The sequence below is a fragment of the Triturus cristatus genome, chromosome 7 (genome assembly GCF_964204655.1).
Source record: "Triturus cristatus chromosome 7, aTriCri1.1, whole genome shotgun sequence".
In the NCBI taxonomy this organism is placed as follows: Eukaryota; Metazoa; Chordata; class Amphibia; order Caudata; family Salamandridae; genus Triturus; species Triturus cristatus.
This window is the reverse complement of record NC_140590.1, coordinates 615,112,290-615,133,300: the sequence shown is the minus strand read 5'-3', so window position 1 is coordinate 615,133,300 and position 21,011 is coordinate 615,112,290. Positions and strand designations below refer to the sequence as shown.

Genomic DNA, 21,011 nt, shown 5'->3' with positions numbered 1-21,011 from the left:
TCACACCCCTAGACGTGCACTGCGACCTTGGTCTGAACATTGTGTGCAAAACAATCTGAGCAGCCAGACAATGTATGTTTTTGAGTCCAGGTTGATCGGCCCACTCTCTAGCCATAATATGCACACAGCTGCAAATACCTGGGTGTCGAGAGCCTTTAATATTACAGTTTGCATGCGTTTGAAACACATTCTGGAGAAGAACATTTCCAGGCGCAGAGCAAAGCTGATCCTGTGATGTGATCCACATAAAGCTGATCTTTACGGTATGGGGTTCCCCATTTAAGCCTAGAGACCTTCTACTAGTCTAATAATATTAGTTTACTAGCGAAAGGAAGGTGGCTGTATTCCACTGTCATTTATATTTTGATTTCTCCTTTCATTTTCTATGGTATTGTAACAATGCTGATGGTTTTAATTCTAATCATTTGTCTGCTTATGTTAGCCAAAGTACTGCATCTTAGGACACGTAGTTTATACAATAAACCTTTTAAACTTTACTGTGTCTCTGATTACTTTGTTGTGGATTGATATATGTATAATAGCGAACAGGTATTTCTGATTCCCACCATTCCTGAGAATACTCTAAGACGCTTGTTCTGGGTTGTCTATACATTGGGACCTCCAAGATAATACGTATAATGAATGGGACACTGATGCTGGTCGGATAGGGGTTCTGGGTACTGAGGTGAGTATTTTGGTACATCACAATTCACTGAGGTCCTGGTTTCCTGCGCATAGTTCTGTGCATGAGCAGAATCCCTGCAACATGGCGCACCTAACGTTTGGTCTTTTGATTTGAAACGCCTTCTCACCAATGCAAAACCAGACATACTATTCATAACTGAATCGTGGTTGGGAGATGATATGGATCCAGTCCTGCATGAAGCCATTCCTCTAGGCTATATAACGATCACCCAAAATCGTATCGGCAAAAAAGGAGGTGGTCTAGCTGTTGTGTTAAGGCAAACATTACATATCACTAAAGTTGACGACATCTCCATAAAGAATTGTGAGGCTCTTCACAAGATGCAATCCTACACTGTCTTCCTCCTGTAACTTCCTGCTCCTTTACAGACCTCCACCTAGCAAGGCAACATTCCCAGACTCACTTCTAGACACAGTTTCAAACCTGATAACAATACACTCCAACCTATGCGTTCTAGATGACCTCAACATTTGGTTTGAAAAACCCAATATGACCCATCCAAAAACAATAATCAATGGCCTAGACGCACTGAACCTGCATCAGATTGTCCACAAACCCAAGCATATCACTGGACATATCCTAGATGTCATTTTTGCTAATACCGAACTTGTTACCTTTCAAACTATAACTCCGGTCACACGGTCAGACCACCATTTGCTTGCTCTCCAGAATAAAACAACACTAAGAAACTCACCTAAAACCACCTTACATGCATCCACCTATCGACCACCATGGAACAAACTCAATTTGAAGCACTTAGAAACACCACTAACATCCAGTACAGATCTGGAAACAATACATTCTGTTAAAAAACTATATGAGTGGCTACAGGAAGCTTTTAATATCTCGATACCACTCAAAACCACATAACAGAACAAAAGAAAACAAGCATCTTGGAGAAATACGGAGATAAAAGACACAAAACTACAAATTAGAAAGTGGCAACGTCCCTGGCTCAAAACTAAAAACAAACAAGGCAAACTTCACCTACAGAAAATTAACAGATGATACAAGTCAGCTATCAAAAAAGCAAAGAAAAGATACTATTCAGACAGAATTCAAAATGCTAACTGTGCAAATAAAGAATTCTATAAAATACTCAATGAATTTCGTAAACCAAATTGCCTAGTAGGAACTTATCCCATTACTCAAGATTTCACAGACAAACTGGCAAATCATTACACAGACAAAGCAGACACGTTGGACTCGTATTTAAAACAGAGACAAAGCACCAGCACTAACCCTTTTACAAAACAGCAATCCAAGAATACTCTAACTCATCCTTTCCGGTCCATCCAACACATTTCACACAATGAAATTATGGACCTAGTCAAAGCAAGCAGGTCTGCCGGCAGCCCCTCTGACCCATGTCCACCGCCAACATTCACAATTCTTCTAACAACCTCTGCTGCCAATCCAATAAGAAAAATCATCAATGATTCCTTAACTACTCGAATTTTTCCAGAAAAACTCAAAAAGTCATACATATGTCCTTTACTGAAGAAAACAAACTTGGAACCATTGAACCCTGACAGCTACAGACCCATTACAAATGGACCTTTCCTGTGCAAACTGATAGAAAGAGCAGCATTCACCCAGATGTCACAATTCATTGAAGACCATGCCATCCTTTCAGACTTCCAAACGGGATTCCATCCAGGAAGAGGCACATAATCTGCCCTCCTTTCCATCTGGGATGACCTGAAGAACACAGTTGACCGCAACGGGGTTGCTGCGCTACTCCTCTTGGACCTCTCGGCTGCCTTTGACACGGTTGACCATGACACTCTGGTACAAAGAATCTACGAAGCGAAGAGGGGACTGCTTTAGACTGGATCACGTCCTACCATTGAAACAGAACTAATGCCATCCATACCCCACCTTTCTCGTCCAAACCGAACTCCACAGAACCTGGGGTCCCTCAAGGCTCTATCATCTTGCCGATGCTTTTTACCATCTACATGAAGTCATTACCGGTTTAGTTCAATCAATTTCACCTCATTTGCTACAACTATGCAGATGACACGCAAATGCGCCTTCAACTGGAATGCCCCATCCGAAACTCGCCAATTTTCAGTTGTCTCAGAGCCGTGGATCAATGGATGACATGGAGTCATCTCAAATTGAATGCTTCCAAAATGGAAATACTCACGTGTGGCAATTGGAAACATTATGACCCACTTGCCGCCTGGCCTGATGGACTGGGATCACCACCTAAAGAATCGAAGGAACTAAGAAACCTCGGAATGACCTTGGACCCCAAGCTGTCGATGAATGCCCAAGTGGACAAACTAGCAAGATCAAGCTTTGTTACTATAGAAACTCTGCGACAAATCTTCCCCCATTTGGGATTTCCACACAAGGTCCAAGCTATCATCTCCCTTGTTCTGTCCAAACTCGATTACGCCAATAGCCTCTATCATGGATCAGCTTTAACGACTATGAAAAGTCTACAACGGATTCAGAACTCGGCTGCCAGACTACTCTTGCATATCAAACCACGAGACCACATCTCCCCTGCCTTGAAAGCCCTGCATTGGTTACCGGTTGCCAGAAGATCCACGTTCAAGCTGCTTTGTATCACCCACAAAACGATACATGGAATGGGACCACTCTTCATCAGAAATAAAATCACCAAACACATTCATCATAAGAACCTTTGCTCTAGAGTGGCACCTAGATACAAGAAAAAAACCATGGATGGGACATCTTCTCTGTTCAAGCAACCAAAATATGGAACTCTTCACCCCCCAACATAAGATCCACTGACAACAACCTTATCTTCAGAAAACTACTCAAGAATTGGCTCTTCCCCACATAAGCACCATACGCAAACAGAAATATACAGCATATCCCTCTGTATGTAAGCATTTATTTGTAATATAGATAGGTACCTATATATGTGTTTTGCTTTGTACAATCATGTCAAATAACCATGTTTAAAAAAAAGAAAATGAATAAATAAATACATTTTTAAGTACAACACTTGAAAACCAGACTTTATGGAATGCATCTTTAATCTACTTATACTTACTTCCTTTATGCATCTATATACCTTCCATGTACCTGGATTTATGTATTTATTACTTTCCTCCCAAAAAAAGCATATTCATTGCACTACCCTATTTCTCACCCTATACCTCTATCAATATCTTTAATCTACATCTACGTTCTTGCTTTATGAATCTATAAACTTTCCATATACTTATGGATCTCTATATTTATTACTTTCTTCTAGTTCAGCATATCCAATTCACTACCATATTTCTCATCCTATACGCCTCTCAATATATCTTCTACCTCAACTCTCTGACTCATCTCAAACCTCTTTCTAGTACGCTTTCCAATGCACTACCCTATTTCTCACCCTATACCCTTATCAATATATCCTCTACATCCACTCTCTCATTCATCTCAAACCCAATACCACTACTATGACCCCCAAAATAGCCCTTTCTAGACTTGCCCCACCTCTACCCCTACTTGCACCATCTGACACCTCTTTTACTATACTGGTCCCCCAAAACAAGCCTTTCTAAACTCTCCCCTTCACATCCCTTTTTACTCATCCCAAGCCTCACACTACTGCTATGACGTCCCCCAAACAATATCTAAATCCTTCACTCTTCTATCCCTCCACTATCCTTTTCAATCAAAATAACTGACTAACATGTCCACTTATCAAATTTCATATGTCACTATACTAATTCACCACTAATCCTTTATGGGTTCAGATAAGCGTGCTACTCGCTGAAAAAAGCACTTCAACACTTCATTAGGGGTAGCAAGCACTATATAAATGCAACCCTTTTCCCTCTTCTATAACTCCGCTATCCTTCTCAATCCAAATAACTGACTAATATCCACCACTCAACTTACTTTCATATTTCACTATACTAATTCACCACTAATCCTTTTTGGGTCCGGAGTAGCGTGCTACTCGCCGAAAAAGTGCTTCAACAACCCATCAGGGGTAACAAGCGCTATATATATATATATATATATATATATATATATATATATATATTTATATATATTATCTACTGGCGGTCGCCAGTAGATAGTTATAGTTAGGACCGTGTTTCCATAGGAAATCTGAAAATTCTATTTTGAATAACTTTGGCGCCGGTTGACGAATCCTCGCGAAATTTTTAAAACTAATGGGGCGCTCCGCTCAGCTCCTACCCTGAAAGTCTCGGGGCGATTAGTCAAGTGGTGGCCGAGAAAAAAGGGTGGTCCCAAAACGCGTTTTCCCCATGCATTTTCCCATAGGACCTTTAGTCGAAGGTACAGCCCGAACGGCTGAACAGAATTACTTGAAATTTGGCAGAGAGGTAGTCCTCAGGTCAGGGAAGTGCCTTTTGCAGGTCTGGTGTCAATCTGTTCAGTAGTTCCTGAGAAAATATCATTTAAAAGCATATAAATATCTATAAGCACTTACCGTGCACGCACCGTGCGAGCACCGTGCGAGCACCCTAAAGTGCGCGAGCGTAATTCTCATTGGTGGTTACATGTTAGTCAACGTTCGAATCGGTCGAAATCAGGAAGTGTCGGCCGCCATTTTGTTTGTTTTCAGTGCGAGAGTGAAAAAGGAAGGTGGCGAACGTGAAAAGGGGGCAGGGTAGAGAGTTCCTGACCCCCTAGCCTTTGTCAGGGGGTCCCTGAAGGACCCCGAAGGCTGAAATTTTTTTTAAATTTTTTTTTTAAATCGCGGGGGTGAAAAACCAAAAAAAAACCAAAAATTTAATACGTAGTTTATTGTAAAATAAATATATAAAAGAAATAATAATACATACATAACTTAGCATTTAAAAAAACGTACAAATTCACTGAAAAAACCATAGGTTTCATACACGTTATAGTTAGGAATTAGCATTTAAAAAACCTTGCAAATTCACTTTAAAAAACATAGGTTTCACACATGTTATAGTTAGGTGGATATTTCACTCGTAAAAAACTAATGAAATTCCCCCGTTATAGTTAGTTGAGATAACAAATAACTCGCGCGACCGCCACTCTATCACAAGGATGATGTCATCAGTGATGTCATGAGTGATGTCACTGACCATGTCATGAGTGATGTAATATGTGACGTCATCAGCAGTGCATTGCGGGCGCGCGAGTTATAGTTATCTGAACTAACTATAACGGGGGAATTTCATTGGTTTATTACGAGTGAAATATCCACCTAACTATAACATGTGTGAAACCTATGGTTTTTTAAGTGAATTTGCAAGGTTTTTTAAATGCTAATTCCTAACTATAACGTGTATGAAACCTATGGTTTTTTCAGTGAATATATATATATATATATATATATGTATGTATATATATGCAAACCTCAGTCCCTCTTCTATCCCTCTGCTACCCTTCTCAATCCAAATAACCGAAATCTCAGCTGTTTAACCTCGAGTAGCTATCAGTCTATCATTCCGCTTCACTTACACACACCAGTGCCAAAACGCCTCAGCATTCGAGCACTTAACAAGCATTTTTATACTTATACTTATACTAACATATCATCCACCACTCAAATTACTTTCATATTTCACTATACTAATTCAACACTAATCCTTTAATGCGTTCCAGAATAGCGTGCTACTCGCCAAAAAAGCACTTCAACACCCCAACAGGGGTAACAAGTGCTATATAAATGCAAACCTTTTTCCCTCCTCTATTCCTCCACTATCCATCTCAATCCAAATAACTCATTAATATCCACCACTCAAATTACTTTCATATTTCACTATACTAATTCACCACTAATCCTTATGGGTTCCGGAGTAGTGCGGTACTCACCAAGAAAGTGCTTTAACACCCCATTAGGGGTAACAAGTGCCATATAAATGCAAACCTTTTTTCCCCTCTTCTATCCCTCCGCTATCCTTCTCAATCCAAATAACTGACTAATTTCCACCACTCAAATTACTTTCATATTTCACTGTACTAATTCACCACTGATCCTTTATGGGTTCTAGAGCAGCGTGCTACTCGCCAAAAAAAGTGCTTCAACACCCTATTAGCGGTAACAAGCGCTATATAAATGCAAACCTTTTTCCCTCTTCTATCCCTCCACTATCATTCTGAATCCAAAGAACTGACTAACCTATCCACCACTCAAATTACTTTCATATTTCACAATACTAATTCAACACTAATTCTTCTTGGGTTCTGGAGTAGTGTGCTACTCGCCGAAAAAGCGCTTCAGCGCCTCATCAGTGGTAGTAAGCGCTATATAAATGCAATTACAATTACAATTGAGATATATCAATGATCTTTTTTTGATTTGGGATGGGCCAGAAAAACTTGCTTAGGACACAATGACTTCAATCTAAGCTTTACCCACAAGATTATCGAAACCTAGTGTGAATTCTTGGATGTTTCTGTTTGTTTTGACAATAATAAGCTAAGCACGAAATTGTTCAGAAAAGAAACAGCAGGCAATACCACCTTACATGCCTGTAGTCACCATCCAATCCCTTTAATCAACAGCATCCCCTATGGAGGGTTCCTAAGGTCACGTCAAAACTGTAGTACTGGGGACAGCTTTGCCCGGGAACAGAAGAATATGGAAAGTAGGTTCCGACAAAGAGGTTACTCCAATAAAGTAATAGTTCAGGCCGAAAAGAAGCTTCAAGGTGTAAAGCAAGATCAAGTGTTATTTGGGAAAAACATTACTAGAAATATAAGACAAAAGCCCTAGATTGATTACCAGATACAACAAAAGAGCTAATCAGCTAAGAAGAACTCTGAGACGTCATTGGAGTTAAAAACTGACCCAGTGATAGGTGGGATAATTGGAGAGTCACCTCTCATCACATATAGGGGACCAAGGTCATTACAAGATCTTTTGGTACACTGTTACCAAGAAAAATCCACATCTGCCTCCTGGCTAGGAGGCCAAAGAGCGTTTTAAAATGCAATATGTCCAAAGCCTGCAAGAGTAGCCATAGTTGCAAGAGTTACACCACCCACAATGGAAGGTCTAAACAGATCAAGAAATTCATCACATGTACTACTGGATTTTCAGTATATGTGTTAGAGTGTCCGTGCGGCTCGAGATATGTATGGAGCACAAAATTGCAATTAAAAACAAGAATCCTCCAGCATACGCAAACTATAACAAATCAAGACTTTAGGTATCGTTGTAGGGTGCACAAATCGAGCTTGGAAGCAGCCGATCAGCAAAGTGGGATGTTCCTTCCCATACTCTCCATTAATCCCTTTGTCGTTTCTGCGATGATCACCGGTTACCCATGAAACTGCTTGCAGGAACATGCTAAAAATAAGAAACCTGCACACAATTGGTGATCTCTACCAGGAGGGAACATTCAAGGATAGACAAACATTATTAGGGGAAGGAGGCACAACACCACTAGAGGCCTTTCTCTACATTAAACTCAGACATGAGATGAAGGCAAATACTGTCATGTTCCCGCAGGAACCTGGGACCTGCAACACCCTACACACGCTGTACCAAATAAAAGACGCATCTCATGCGGTGTCCCGTCTTTATCGCGCCGCTACTTTGGAACGTCCATATGCACAGCAGGCTGCAAGAAGTGGATGGGAGGCAGAATTAAGTATTACAATAACAGACAAACAATGGGATTACTGTTGCAGACAAACGGGGGCTATCACAATAAGTAGCCGGTTGCGAATCATTCATATCACATTCATACAAAGAGCATATTACACGCCAGAGCGCCTACATAGATACAAATTGAGGGAAGACAGTCGCTACGATAGATGTCGCCAAGAGGGTGCTGGTTTCCTGCATTTATCATGGCAGTGTGAATCAATACAGAGATGGAGAGATGTGATGGAGGCAATATCTGAGATGGTGGGCAGCCGCGTTCCCATGTCACCCATTGTTGCGATATTGGGGTATACAGAGGAGCTTCCTCCACTGCACAGAAACATTATAGCGCTAAGCCTGCTGCTGGCAAATAGGCGAGTGGCCTGTCGATGGGGACGGGGGCACGCCCCCAAATTTAACGAATGGCTGAATGATTTAATAAATAGTAAGGAACAGCTTACTATGTACGGTGAGCTACTGCCGCCCTCTTCTCGTGTCAGGGACATATGGGATCCACTGCTCGCTAACTTGCACGCATGTGAATAATGAGAAATACATTAGCCGCCTACTGAAGGCTGTAGGGGATTCGCCAATGATCTTCTCGGATGTAGCAAACAATACTTGAGAATGGGGGAGGGGGTACTTTAATATGCCGTCACTATGTAAAAGAAATACATCCAAATATAAAGACGGTAGGAGGCATGATAAAGGGCAAAGGAGACAGAAGGTATGCAGGTTATCTTATATTCTGTTGTTATGGAGAATTTATTGTACCACTGTGAATCAGGATAAAATTGAGAACAGAACACTGTTAAATTAAGAATAAGAATTTGGAGGTACATAGGCTGAAACTATGTTATTTTGTATGGGGACTCTCATCTCTATGTACAAGAACTGAAACTGAGTACTGTACCACTGTGTTTCCTGCTGTTATGAAAATACAAAAATAAAGGTTTTAAATTTAAAAAAAAAAAAGACTTTAGTTATCCTGTAGCCCGACATTTTTTGGAAAGGCATAACAGTGATTATAGATTGCTACAATTTTTTGGATTTGATTGTATCACCAAATCAATTCGGGGAGGTGACAGAGAGAAACAGCTTCACATTCTAGAATCATGATACATAATAGATCTCAAAAGTAAAATACCGAATGGTCTCCACAGGGAAGAGGAGCTAGCTACACATATTGGATTGTAATCCTAACAGTGCAGGGCCTTGTTCCAACCTTGCATACCAGCTTCATGTGTCTCTCAGTATGTATATAGTCTATCACTCATGCCGTAAAAAGAAACCTTGTAGTCACTGAAACATTTTAATCACACCTTTGCACTGTTAATATAAGGATTCCACTGCTCCATAGGTCCAAGTAAATCAGGTGATTGACCACATAGCTAAAGTTTGGTATATAGTGGTCATATCAATATGTCTACGATATTATCTTCACTGAAATTTCTTTTTCGGGGATATATAATTGTAGTTGATGATTTTAGATTTATGTCTATGTATCTTCCCATTCGTATAACAGTATGGGAGATTAGGGGCACTTGCTCCAAAGCGCAATCATATGTTCAGTATACACATCTTTAACTTATCCCCCATTCTCTACTTTCCAATGTCTGTGATAATGAATATGGAAGACCAGGGCTTTTCCCCTGTATTGACCCACCAACATAATAGGCAGCTGGAATACTATTGCGCAGTAATTAAATATGCAATATGTTTTAATTTTATTTTATTTTTGGTTTAGCATTATTTCTTCACTTTGGGCACTTTATGCACTTCAGTGTAAATATATACAATGAAGTAGGCTAATCATGCACATGATAAGTCCATAGAATATGACAGTAAGTTGGAAGTACTTATTGTGACCAATATGATCTTTTGAATGTTGTATCTTCATTTATTATGTTTAGGAATGACATTGAATGTATTTGGAATATTGTATTATATTACAATCACTTCGGTGGTTATTATGCGTAAAAGATGCAATAGTGATTGATATTTATTAATAATGTGGATGGCATGGAGAAAGCTTACTGCACGGCAAATTCCGTTTTTCAATTCCTTACGATTGCAATTTGGTCGAGATTGCATTTGTAGTATTTTTGTGGATGTCTATGGACTCACGTATACTATTTCTATGGGATGTGGGGCATGTGCTCACTTGCTTGACAAAGGCTTTCGCCGAAATACGTTGCTTGCACAATAAATGAAAGTGCTTTCCTCCGGTGTGCCATATCCCTTATTTCCTATTGGATTTGGATTTTTCATATCATATCATAGGTTTTAGGGAAAGTTATAGTTAGTTGGACATTTCACTCGTACAAAACCATAGAAATTCCCCGGTGATAGTTAGTACAGCCAACTATAACTCGCGCCCCGCAATGAACTGCTGATGACGTCACATATTACATCACTCATGACATGGTCACTGACATCACTGATGACATCACTGATGACATCACTGATGACATCATTCTGTGACTGTGTGTTTCTGTAAAGTTTAAATATGTTTAATATATATAGGGAAAGGCATATTGAAGAATGAGTGGGTGTATAAGTGTCTGAATGGATGATTTAGTAGGTGTGTGAATGACTTTATAAGTGAGTGGTTAAACGTATCTTACTGAATGCGTGGGTAAGTGACTAATCTGTGTGAATGTCTGTATTCGTTTGTCTGTTGGTGTGTAAGCGGCTGCATGGGTTTGCGAATAGCTACATGAGTGTCTATATGGGTTATTGATTGGTTGTCTGAGTATCTCTATGGGTGCCTGAGTGTTTGTGTGGGTGGGGTGTGTGTGACTCTGTGCATAGATGTGTGAGTGGGTGATTCACTGGGTGCATGGTTTCAAGAGTGCATCTGTGATGGGCGGGTGAGTGTGTGTATAGGTGTGTTGGTGAGTGAATGTATATCTCAGTGGTACATGTGTGAGTAACTACATATGTGAAAGGCAGAAAATATGTGTGTTCGAGTATATAAATGGCTATAAGTGAGAGTGTTTGATTGTGAGAGTGGCTGTATGGATGAGTGTGTGCTTGTGTCAGTGATTGTATAAGAGCGTAAGAGTGTGATTAATTATTTGCATGACCTACTAGGTGTGTGAGTACTTCTATGGATGAGTGGCGGTGTGTGAGTGTCTATATAGGTGTATGAGTGCATATGATAGTCCTGTACTGAGTGACCATAAGTATGAGTGACTGTACGGGTGAGTGAGTGGATGTGTGTGTAAAACTAAGAATCAGTGAGTGGGTATGTAGTTATTGGTGATGGAGTATCTATGGTTTTGAGAATGGCAGTCTGTAAATTAGAGTGAGTGTATCAAAGGTTATTTTAGGGTTTGAGAAGATGCATCTAATTATCACATGGATGATGTCATCAGTGATGTAATTTGAGATGTCATCAGTGATGTCATCAGTGATGTCACTGACCATGTCATGAGTGATGTAATATGTGATGTCATCAGCAGTGCATTGCGGGGGCGCGAGTTATAGTTAGCTGTACTAACTATAACGGGCAAATTTCTATGGTTTTGTACAAGTGAAATGTCCAACTAACTATAAGGTTACCTAAAATCTATGTTTTTTTCAGTGAATTTCTAAGGTTTTTTTAAATGCTAATTTCTAACTAAAACGTGGTTGAAACCTATGGTTTTTTCAGTGAATTTCAAAGGTTTTTTAAAAGCTAATTTCTAACTATAACGTGCCTGAAACCTATGGTTTTTTAAGTGAATTTCAAAGGATTTTTAAATGCTAGTTTCTAACTATGCCTACAGAGGTAGGACATGTGAAGAAAGAAGAAAAAATGCACAAAAAGAAGCAAAAGAAATGCAGAAAGAAGCAACAGAAGTCCACAGAGACGAAGACAAGTGTAGGAAGAAGCAAGATATGTGCAGAAAGAACCAACAGAGGAGCAGAAAGAGGCCTTGTTGCAAAATCATCCTGTGCCCACAACTTTTTCAGACGGGTACTGGTGGTAACTGACTCTGACTAACCAGGCCTTGAGCCAGTGCTATGCTAAAAGACACTTAGAATACAATGAAAACACCTACATACACTAGGGAACACTATGAGTTGGGGTACCCCTGCGATTAGCATGACCTCCTCTGTAAGGCCCTAGTACATAATAGGGCAGGGTGATTAAAACTACCTCTTAAAACGCGCTACGGGCGCGTTTGCACAGTGGTGAAGGGAGGGGGGGCCTGAGGTGACATGTGTGCAAACACGCCCTGTGGCCGTTTTAAGTTGAGAGATTATGTACCCTTGAATCCTGACGGTCCCTGGGGTCCAACTAGCCAACCAGGTACCTCCAGTAAGGGCCACAGAGCTGCGTTGCAGATAGGTGTAAAAAGGGGGCGTGGTCTGGACCACTTCTCTGCAACGCAGCGCAGTGGCACTTACTGGAAGCACCTGGTGGGCTAGTTAGCACCCAGGGGCCCTCAGGATTGAAAGGGAATTCATTCCCCAACTTTAAACGTGCCACAGCGCATGTTTGCACACATGTCACCTCAGGCCCCGCCTCCTCCCTTCACCACTGTGCAAACGCACCCCGTGGCGCATTTTAAGTTAGGAGATTAAGTCCCCTTAAATCCTGAGAGTCCCTGGGGTCCAACTAGCTCACCACGTACCTACAGTAAGCGCCACAGAGCTGCGTTGCAGAGTGGTGTAAAAAGGGGCGTGGCCTGGGCCACCTCTCTGCAACGCAGCGCAGTGGCGCTTACTGGAGGTACCTGGTGGGCTAGTTGGCCCCCAGGGACCCTCAGGATTGAAGAGGAATTAACTCCCCAACTTACAATGCACATGGGGGCGCATTTGCACAGTGGTGAGGGGAGGGGGCAGGACCTGAGGTGACATGTGTGCAAACACGCGCTGTGACGCGTTTTAAGTTCGGGAATTAATTCCTCTTCAATCCTGTGGGTCCCTGGGGTCCAACCTGCCCACCAGGTACCTCCAGTAAGCGCCACTGCGCTGCGTTGCAGAGAGGTGGCCCAGGCCACACTCCTTTTTACACCACTCTGCAACACAGCTCTGACATGCAGCTCTGACATGCAGCTCCCCTTATGGAAAAGCAATTCTGCTTTGCTTCATTGAAGCGAGAGCAGGTTTCCCTGCTTTCGCTTCAATGAAGCAAAGCAGAGTTTGCAATGACAGGGCGGGAGCCGCAAGGCTCCCGCCCTGTCATTGCAAACAGCAGTGTCCCGGGAGTGGGCACCCCAGGACACTGCAGGAGCCGGCCCTGGGGGGTGGCGGTCCCCAGGGTCATGAAGGGCTCCAGGAGTGGGGCCGCGAAGCTCCCCTCCCAACAATTGCACAGCCGTGCAGGTGATCCCTGGGGTGGTGATACCCGGGGCCGGGGGTCCATTACGGACCCCGCATTTAAATACTAGTGCCCCAGGGAGGTGGCGCTCCCTGGGGCATGTGGGGGGGCTCGAGAGACACCCACACAGGTCTATTTTTTTATTTAAAAAGCCCCGGGGGTGGCGGTCCCCGGGGCAGCGGGGGGGATGTGTGCCCCAGCTCAAAAAATAATAATAGCCCCGGGGGTGGCGGTACCTGGAGCTTGGGGGGCCTCCAAGGCCCCCCCACAGTTTAAAAAAGCAAATCCCGGGGGGTGGCGGTTCCCGGGGCTGCGGGGGGGCCGTGAGCCCCCCACAAATATTAAATGAAAGCCCAGGGGGTGACGGTCCCCGGGGCTTGGCCCACCGGAGGATAATTAATAATGAAGCGCGGGCTCGCTTCGTTTTTTTTTTTTTGCGGCTGGATCCGCGGATCCTCCACGCATCTCACGATTTAAAAAAAAAGAAAAATATTTTTGGGGACCTGGGGGTCTTTGTGGGACCCCCTAAGCAGGCCTAGGGGGGTCAGGGTGTGTCTACCCTGCCCCCTTTTCTTGTTTTGTGCGTTTGTTTTACTGTTTTCTTGTGCCTCGGTTCTACCGAGGCACAAGATGGCTGCCAACACTTCCTGGTTTGAAGTGTTGACAGCCAATTAGAATGCAGCGCGTGATCGGGAGGGTGCGCGGATCCATCGCAGCCATAGATATCGAAACTTTTATTTTTTGATTTTCTCAGCAACTACTGAATGGATTTATACCATTTAAAAAAAGGGGGGTTTCTGAACCAAGCGCTACCTTTTTGCCACATTTGGTGTAATTCCGTTCAGCAGTTCGGGCTTTAGCCGTGTCTAAAGTTTCCTATGGGAATTAACATGGAAAAAACAAATTTTGGGACCCCCTTTCTTCTCGGCCCCCGCTTGCCGAAACACCCCGAAACTTTCAAGGTAGTAGCTGACTGTAACGGGCCATAAGTTTTGAAAATTTCGCGAAGATTCGTCAACCGGCACCAAAGTTAATGCGAAAACAAAAAATGAGTTTCTTATGGAAACTAGGTCCCAAATATAACTACCTACTGGCGACCAGCACTGTTTAATTGAAGACATGCCCTATAATTAGAAATAAAGAAAAATGATGCTCCATTGCACGCAATGGACATATTTAAATGATCTATTTGTGTATATATATATATATATATATTCACTTAAAAAACCATAGGTTTCACACATGTTATAGTTAGCTGGACATTTCCCTCGTAAAAAACCAATGAAATTCCCCCGTTATAGTTAGTGCAGGCAACTATAACTCACGCGACCGCAATCCTCTGCTGATGACGTCAGATATTACATCACTGATTACATATGTGTCTTTCTGAAAAATAAATATTTGTAATATATGTATAGCTAAAGATTAATGGAAGAAGACATGGGTAAATAGGTGTCTAAATACAGTGATGTAATATCTGACGTCATCAGCAGAGGATTGCGGTCGCGTGAGTTATAGTTGCCTGCACTAACTATAACGGGGGAATTTCATTGGTTTTTTACGAGGGAAATGTCCAGCTAACTATAACATGTGTGAAACCTATGGTTTTTTAAGTGAATTTGCAAGGTTTTTTAAATGCTAATTCCTAACTATAACGTGTGTGAAACCTATGGTTTTTGAAGTGAATTTGTACGTTTTTTTAAATGCTAAGTTATGTATTTATTAATATATTTTTTTCAGGTTTTTCACCGTGCGCGCACCGTGTGCGCGCTGTGGGCATTCAGTGCGCTTCACGCTGCGCTTTTTCGTAAAAAAAAACAAAAAAATGTTTCACACTTGGGGGTCCTTCAGTGACCCCCTGACAAAGGCTAGGGGTCAGGAACTGTCCACCCTGCCCCCTTTTCACGTTCTCCACCTTTGTTTTTCACTGCCTCAGACTGCGAGAGACAAAATGGCGGACGACACTTCCTGATTTCGACCGATTCGAATGTTTACTGACATCTAACAACCAATCAGAATTGCGCTCGCGCACGTCACCGTGCGCGCACGGTGCGCGCTTATAGATATATATGTACTTTTAACTGAAATTTTCTCAGGAACTACTGAACAGATTGACTCCAGATATTCAAAAGGCACATCCCTGACCTGAGGACTACCTCTCTGCCAAATTTCAAGTAATTCTGTTCAGCCGTTCGGGCTGTACCTTGGACTAAATGTCCCTATGGAAAAATGCATGGGGAAAACGCGTTTTGGGATCCCCCTTTTTTCTCAGCCCCCGCTTGACTAATCACCCTGAGACTTTCAGGGTAGGAGCGGAGCGGAGCGCCCCACCTATTTTGAAAAATTCGCGAGGATTCGTCAACCAGCGCCAAAGTTATTCAAAATAGAATTTTCATATTTCCTATGGAAACACGGTCCTAACTATAACTATCTACTGGCGACCGCCAGTAGATAATATATATATATATTTTTGATTGGATTTGAGCGGCTGGTCCGGCCGCGAAGCGAAGCTCACCGCTTGAAAGCGGGCCCTGTGTTGGCATCCAGTTGGTGCTAGCGCGAACATGGGAGGCAGCTCTGAATCACAACTACAAAGCGGGGCAGGCAGTGAAGCAGGACTTTGCACCAACCCACGAGGGTAAAACTTTTATCTTTTGCTGTGTGTTAAACGGACTCACATGAGGTTACAACTCCCGTACTACGAGTACCAGAGGGCTTTGAAAAAGGCCACGCCCACTGAGGCGGGCTCGTTGAAGTTATGAATGCGAGGAGAACCAGTTTGCCATTTCAGCATCATCGGCCATTGAAGAAGGGAACAGTGGTTCCCGAAACGCGTCGGGTGCCATGAGGGTGCCTTTTCCTCGCTGCTGCTTGCTGGCAAGTTGTGTGCAATAAAAAGAAAGAGACACTTACCTGCCAGTTGACTTCGTTTCTTTTGGGCAACCTTTTTGATTGGATTTGAGCGGCTGGTCCGGCCGCGAAGCGAAGCTCACCGCTTGAAAGCGGGCCCTGTGTTGGCATCCAGTTGGTGCTAGCGCGAACATGGGAGGCAGCTCTGAATCACAACTACAAAGCGGGGCAGGCAGTGAAGCAGGACTTTGCACCAACCCACGAGGGTAAAACTTTTATCTTTTGCTGTGTGTTAAACGGACTCACATGAGGTTACAACTCCCGTACTACGAGTACCAGAGGGCTTTGAAAAAGGCCACGCCCACTGAGGCGGGCTCGTTGAAGTTATGAATGCGAGGAGAACCAGTTTGCCATTTCAGCATCATCGGCCATTGAAGAAGGGAACAGTGGTTCCCGAAACGCGTCTGGTGCCATGAGGGTGCCTTTTCCTCGCTGCTGCTTGCTGGCAAGTTGTGTGCAATTAAAAGAAAGAGACACTTACCTGCCAGTTGACTTCGTTTCTTTTGGGCAACCTTTTTGATTGGATATATATATATATATATATATATATATATATATATATATATATATATATATACACACACACATACACACACACACTAATAGATCATTTAAATATGCCCATTACGGGCAATGGAGCATCATGTGTCTTTATTTCTAATTATAGGGCATGTCTTCAATTAAACAGTGCTGCTTTATCAGTTTAACAATTAGCACAAGTAATCGTCCACATAAATCGTGCGCGGACACAATGTACAACGTGCTCATTTTGAGTTGGCAGTATTTGGGCTGGAGATTCCATACCTTTTAAAAACAATAATGCATTGGGCCACATGTATCAAATAAGTATTTTGTGATTCGCAAATAGTGATTTTTACCGAATCGCTATTTCGTAATCGCAAATGCTATGTATGTAAGGAATCACCAAAGATTTTGTGATGACTAAATATTACCTAATAGCGATGCGGTAAATAGCGAATTGGTATTAGGTAATATTACTCTAAGCCCATAGGTGTGAATGGTTTTGCATTAGCTAATTTGTGATTACCTAATTGGTAATCGCAAATCAGGTAATGCAAAGCTATGAGTGCCTGTGGGCCTAAGGATCCCTTGAAGCACCCCCAAAAAAATAAATGTGCACATGTAAAGTGCACACATGCCCTAGTGACATATATGTGCTACATGACACTTTGAAAAATGCAGTTTAGTGCATTCTTCAAAGTTTGCACATAGTTACCATTGACATGAAGTCGATGGTAATTGCATTTTCCTAAATGCACAGTTTGCATTTGGAAAATGCTTTACACTTGTGCTAAGGGAATCACAATTAGTGATTCCCTATGTGTAGTCGCAATTTTAGGTAATAACTATTTTTGTGATTACCGAAAATTGCGACTACAAAGCCTTTTCATACATCATGAAAGACTATTTTGCATTCGCAAATAACTGATTTTACCTAATTGTGCCGTTTGTGAATGCAAAAAACTTTCATACATTTGTCCCCTTGTGCAATATTTACCAGACGAAAAATTCTCCACTGACTACACAATTTTGTTTTCAGCATTAGAGATAGCCACAGGATCTGGTGCTTTCACACTGATTACAATAGATTTTCCCTTATTCCTAGTGTTTTTCCCCAGCACGTTTCTCCAGGTGTTCACTTGCGCGTTTTAGGAAAAATGTCAGAGGTGCATGTTTTTCCACCAAACTTTTAATCATAGTTTTGCTACAAACTCCTGTCTGTTTTTGGTCAAACCGGGAATTCCAGCAAACGCCTAATGAGGGGCGAAGTAGGAAAGTCTGCAAGGACTTCGGGGCTCCTTGCTGGTGCTTAACAAACTTCGTGAAACATAGTTGCACTAAAAGGGTCATCTGCACTTGGGAATGGCATATCAGAGATAATTAGGACCCACAGGCATAGGAACTGTAGGGGACTGGGGGGATTCCCCACCCCCCTCCTCCTAGAATTTAGAGTGGTGATGGATGCAAGAGGAAATATCACACAGTTTCTATAGTGTAAACTGATGACGAAACAGTAGCAAGGCAAACTCAATGGGCAATAACACCCAGATTCTATAGTGTAAACTGATGACGAAACAGTAGCAAGGCAAACTCAATGGGCAATAACACCCAGATTCTATAGTGTAAACTGATGACGAAACAGTAGCAAGGCAAACTCAATGGGCAATAACACCCAGATTCTATAGTGTAAACTGATGACGAAACAGTAGCAAGGCAAACTCAATGGGCAATAACACCCAGATTCTATAGTGTAAACTGATGATGAAACAGTAGCAAGGCAAACATGTCACTGAAGCCATGCTGCGCGTCCTCTAAGTCTCCTTGAAGTGCTGTAACCTGAGGAGCAAACTCTCTCTGTCCTCTGTGCTTTGTTAATTGTTTAATTGTGCTCAGTGATGTGTTGAGCATTGATGTGTCTGTCAAGCCAAGTGAGACATGAGAGAGAGTAAGGGAAGGCAGGTGATGCTGTTTCACGGTAATGTTACTGCAGGCTCCCCTGATTTGTGAAAGAGAACTTCAGGAAAGGCTCAGCAACTCAATGACTGCAATTAAATAATCAGGAAAAATGAAGAGCCCTGGGGCCCGCACAGAGTTTGCTTCCTGGGTTACAGCTCTCCAAGGAGAAGCTTGCAAAGTGCGGCAGGATGTCAGACATGCTCTGCACTGTGTTTGATCAGCAGTGGATGTGGGACCATTCAAAACAGAAAAGCACACCTGTAAACCTTATGACTCCACGCATGCATACATGCATACATGTGTATAGTGCCAGTTGTATGTAAGGCGTGATAAGTGTACTTATTGACCTCCACAGACAAACACAAATGAATAACTGGAAACAACCTGATACATTTGGGAAACTCATATCAACCTCGTCTGGGCATGGGTGTATTGTTGGACGTTTCATGTTTAAATAAATGCCTCTAAATCCAGTCATATAATCGTATGTCCTTGAATAAGGCACTGAGAAATGTTGAAAAATACTTTGTCATCTTATACTCTTTATCATATTCATATTTTTCATGACATTTGTTGCCTGATTTATACCTGTTGATGGGTCGACTTGTAGTGTAGCTCTTAGAGCTCAGTCAGGCCCTGGCTCGACTCTTCCCAGACTGGCAGGGTCTGCCCCCAGCACTTTAGTGTCTCTTACACCCTCGTCAGGATCTGCAGATCTTAAATGCATGCATGGTATGTACCGCTGCATACAATTCACCAGTTTGCCTCATTTTCTGCAGCTATAAATAAATAACCATTGTGGACAGAAAAATGGGAGTCCTTGAAGAGATTCCTTTGCAAAGAAATAAGTATTTACAAATATTGGCAATTACATTTCCAAAACATATTGCACTTCAAAACTTAAAAGGTATAGGTGACCTCATGAATGTGCAAAAGTGCCACTGCAAACCATCTATTTTTTATGGTTTGGGAAAGAGTGAATACAAAAATATGTTCAATTGCAAATGAATGCTTATCCTTCAACTGTTTGTGTTCAGGCTGCATTTGTAGGGTTTGAGCTAAAAGGAGTACACTAGAGAATTGTGAAATTCAAAATTTTTAATCACTTTTGTGAACCAAAAAATAGTTCATTTTTGTAATTCAGATGGGTATGAGTATGCAAGCCTAAGCTTACCTAGGGTTGCAGTTTTTTCAGCTGGGCCCATGCATGCAGTGTAGAAACACCGGTATCCTAAATATTTGGTGGGGGCAACCACTGACCAGCAATGCCTTTAAGGTCAACGCCAAAACTGTCAGTCAGGGCTCGTTACAAACAGTGTTTATAATGAACCATGACTGAGAGCTCTGGCAGTGATGCTGAAGGCAGTGTGAGTCTCGTACAGTGCTTGTCAGCGGGTAGGTTCTAGGTATAAAAATAAAAATGTTCTTACCCACTGTGTTGGAAAGTGGGTTATTAGTAGTGATAAATATGCATCTACCACTTGCAATAAGGCCACTAACATGGTCTAGGGCTCAGTATAGGTCCAATTCTCAACCCTTGGTAACTTGGCTGCAAATAAGCAGGCTTAACTTAGGAGACAGGTATGTAAAACATTTAAAAACAAATCAGCAAATAATTAAGACACAACACACAATACAATTCCCACACCAATTCATAAAAATAGGAAATATTTGTATCTCTGAAATTACACCAAAATGACAAAAATCCAATGTAGGGAACCAGAGATAAAAAAAAATGTAAAGATTCAGCACTATAAAGCACTTAGAAACCTGTAGCGCCACTTTGGGGCATCTGCTCACACTTGACTGGGACAAAGTCAAATTTTCAGGCTGACTGCAATGGAGCCCTGCTCGGATACCCTTCATGGTAGGCTTTGGTCGAGATTTTACCTTCAGATTTAGAAACGTTTCTGGAGCGTTTTCTGCCGGGGTCCCACAATGTTCTTCACCAGTCCGGATTGTGTGAGGGTTCGCCGGCTTGCTTTTCAGGGAGCTCCCAGTCAAACTCCGGAAGTTGGACCTCC

General features: G+C 42.2%; 1 protein-coding gene across 1 annotated transcript in view; it reads right to left on the bottom strand.

Annotated features, from left to right (window-relative positions):
- Window positions 1-21,011, bottom strand: part of RAB11FIP4 (RAB11 family interacting protein 4) — a 1,159,525-nt gene that overhangs the window by 559,975 nt on the left and 578,539 nt on the right. The window lies entirely within an intron of this gene.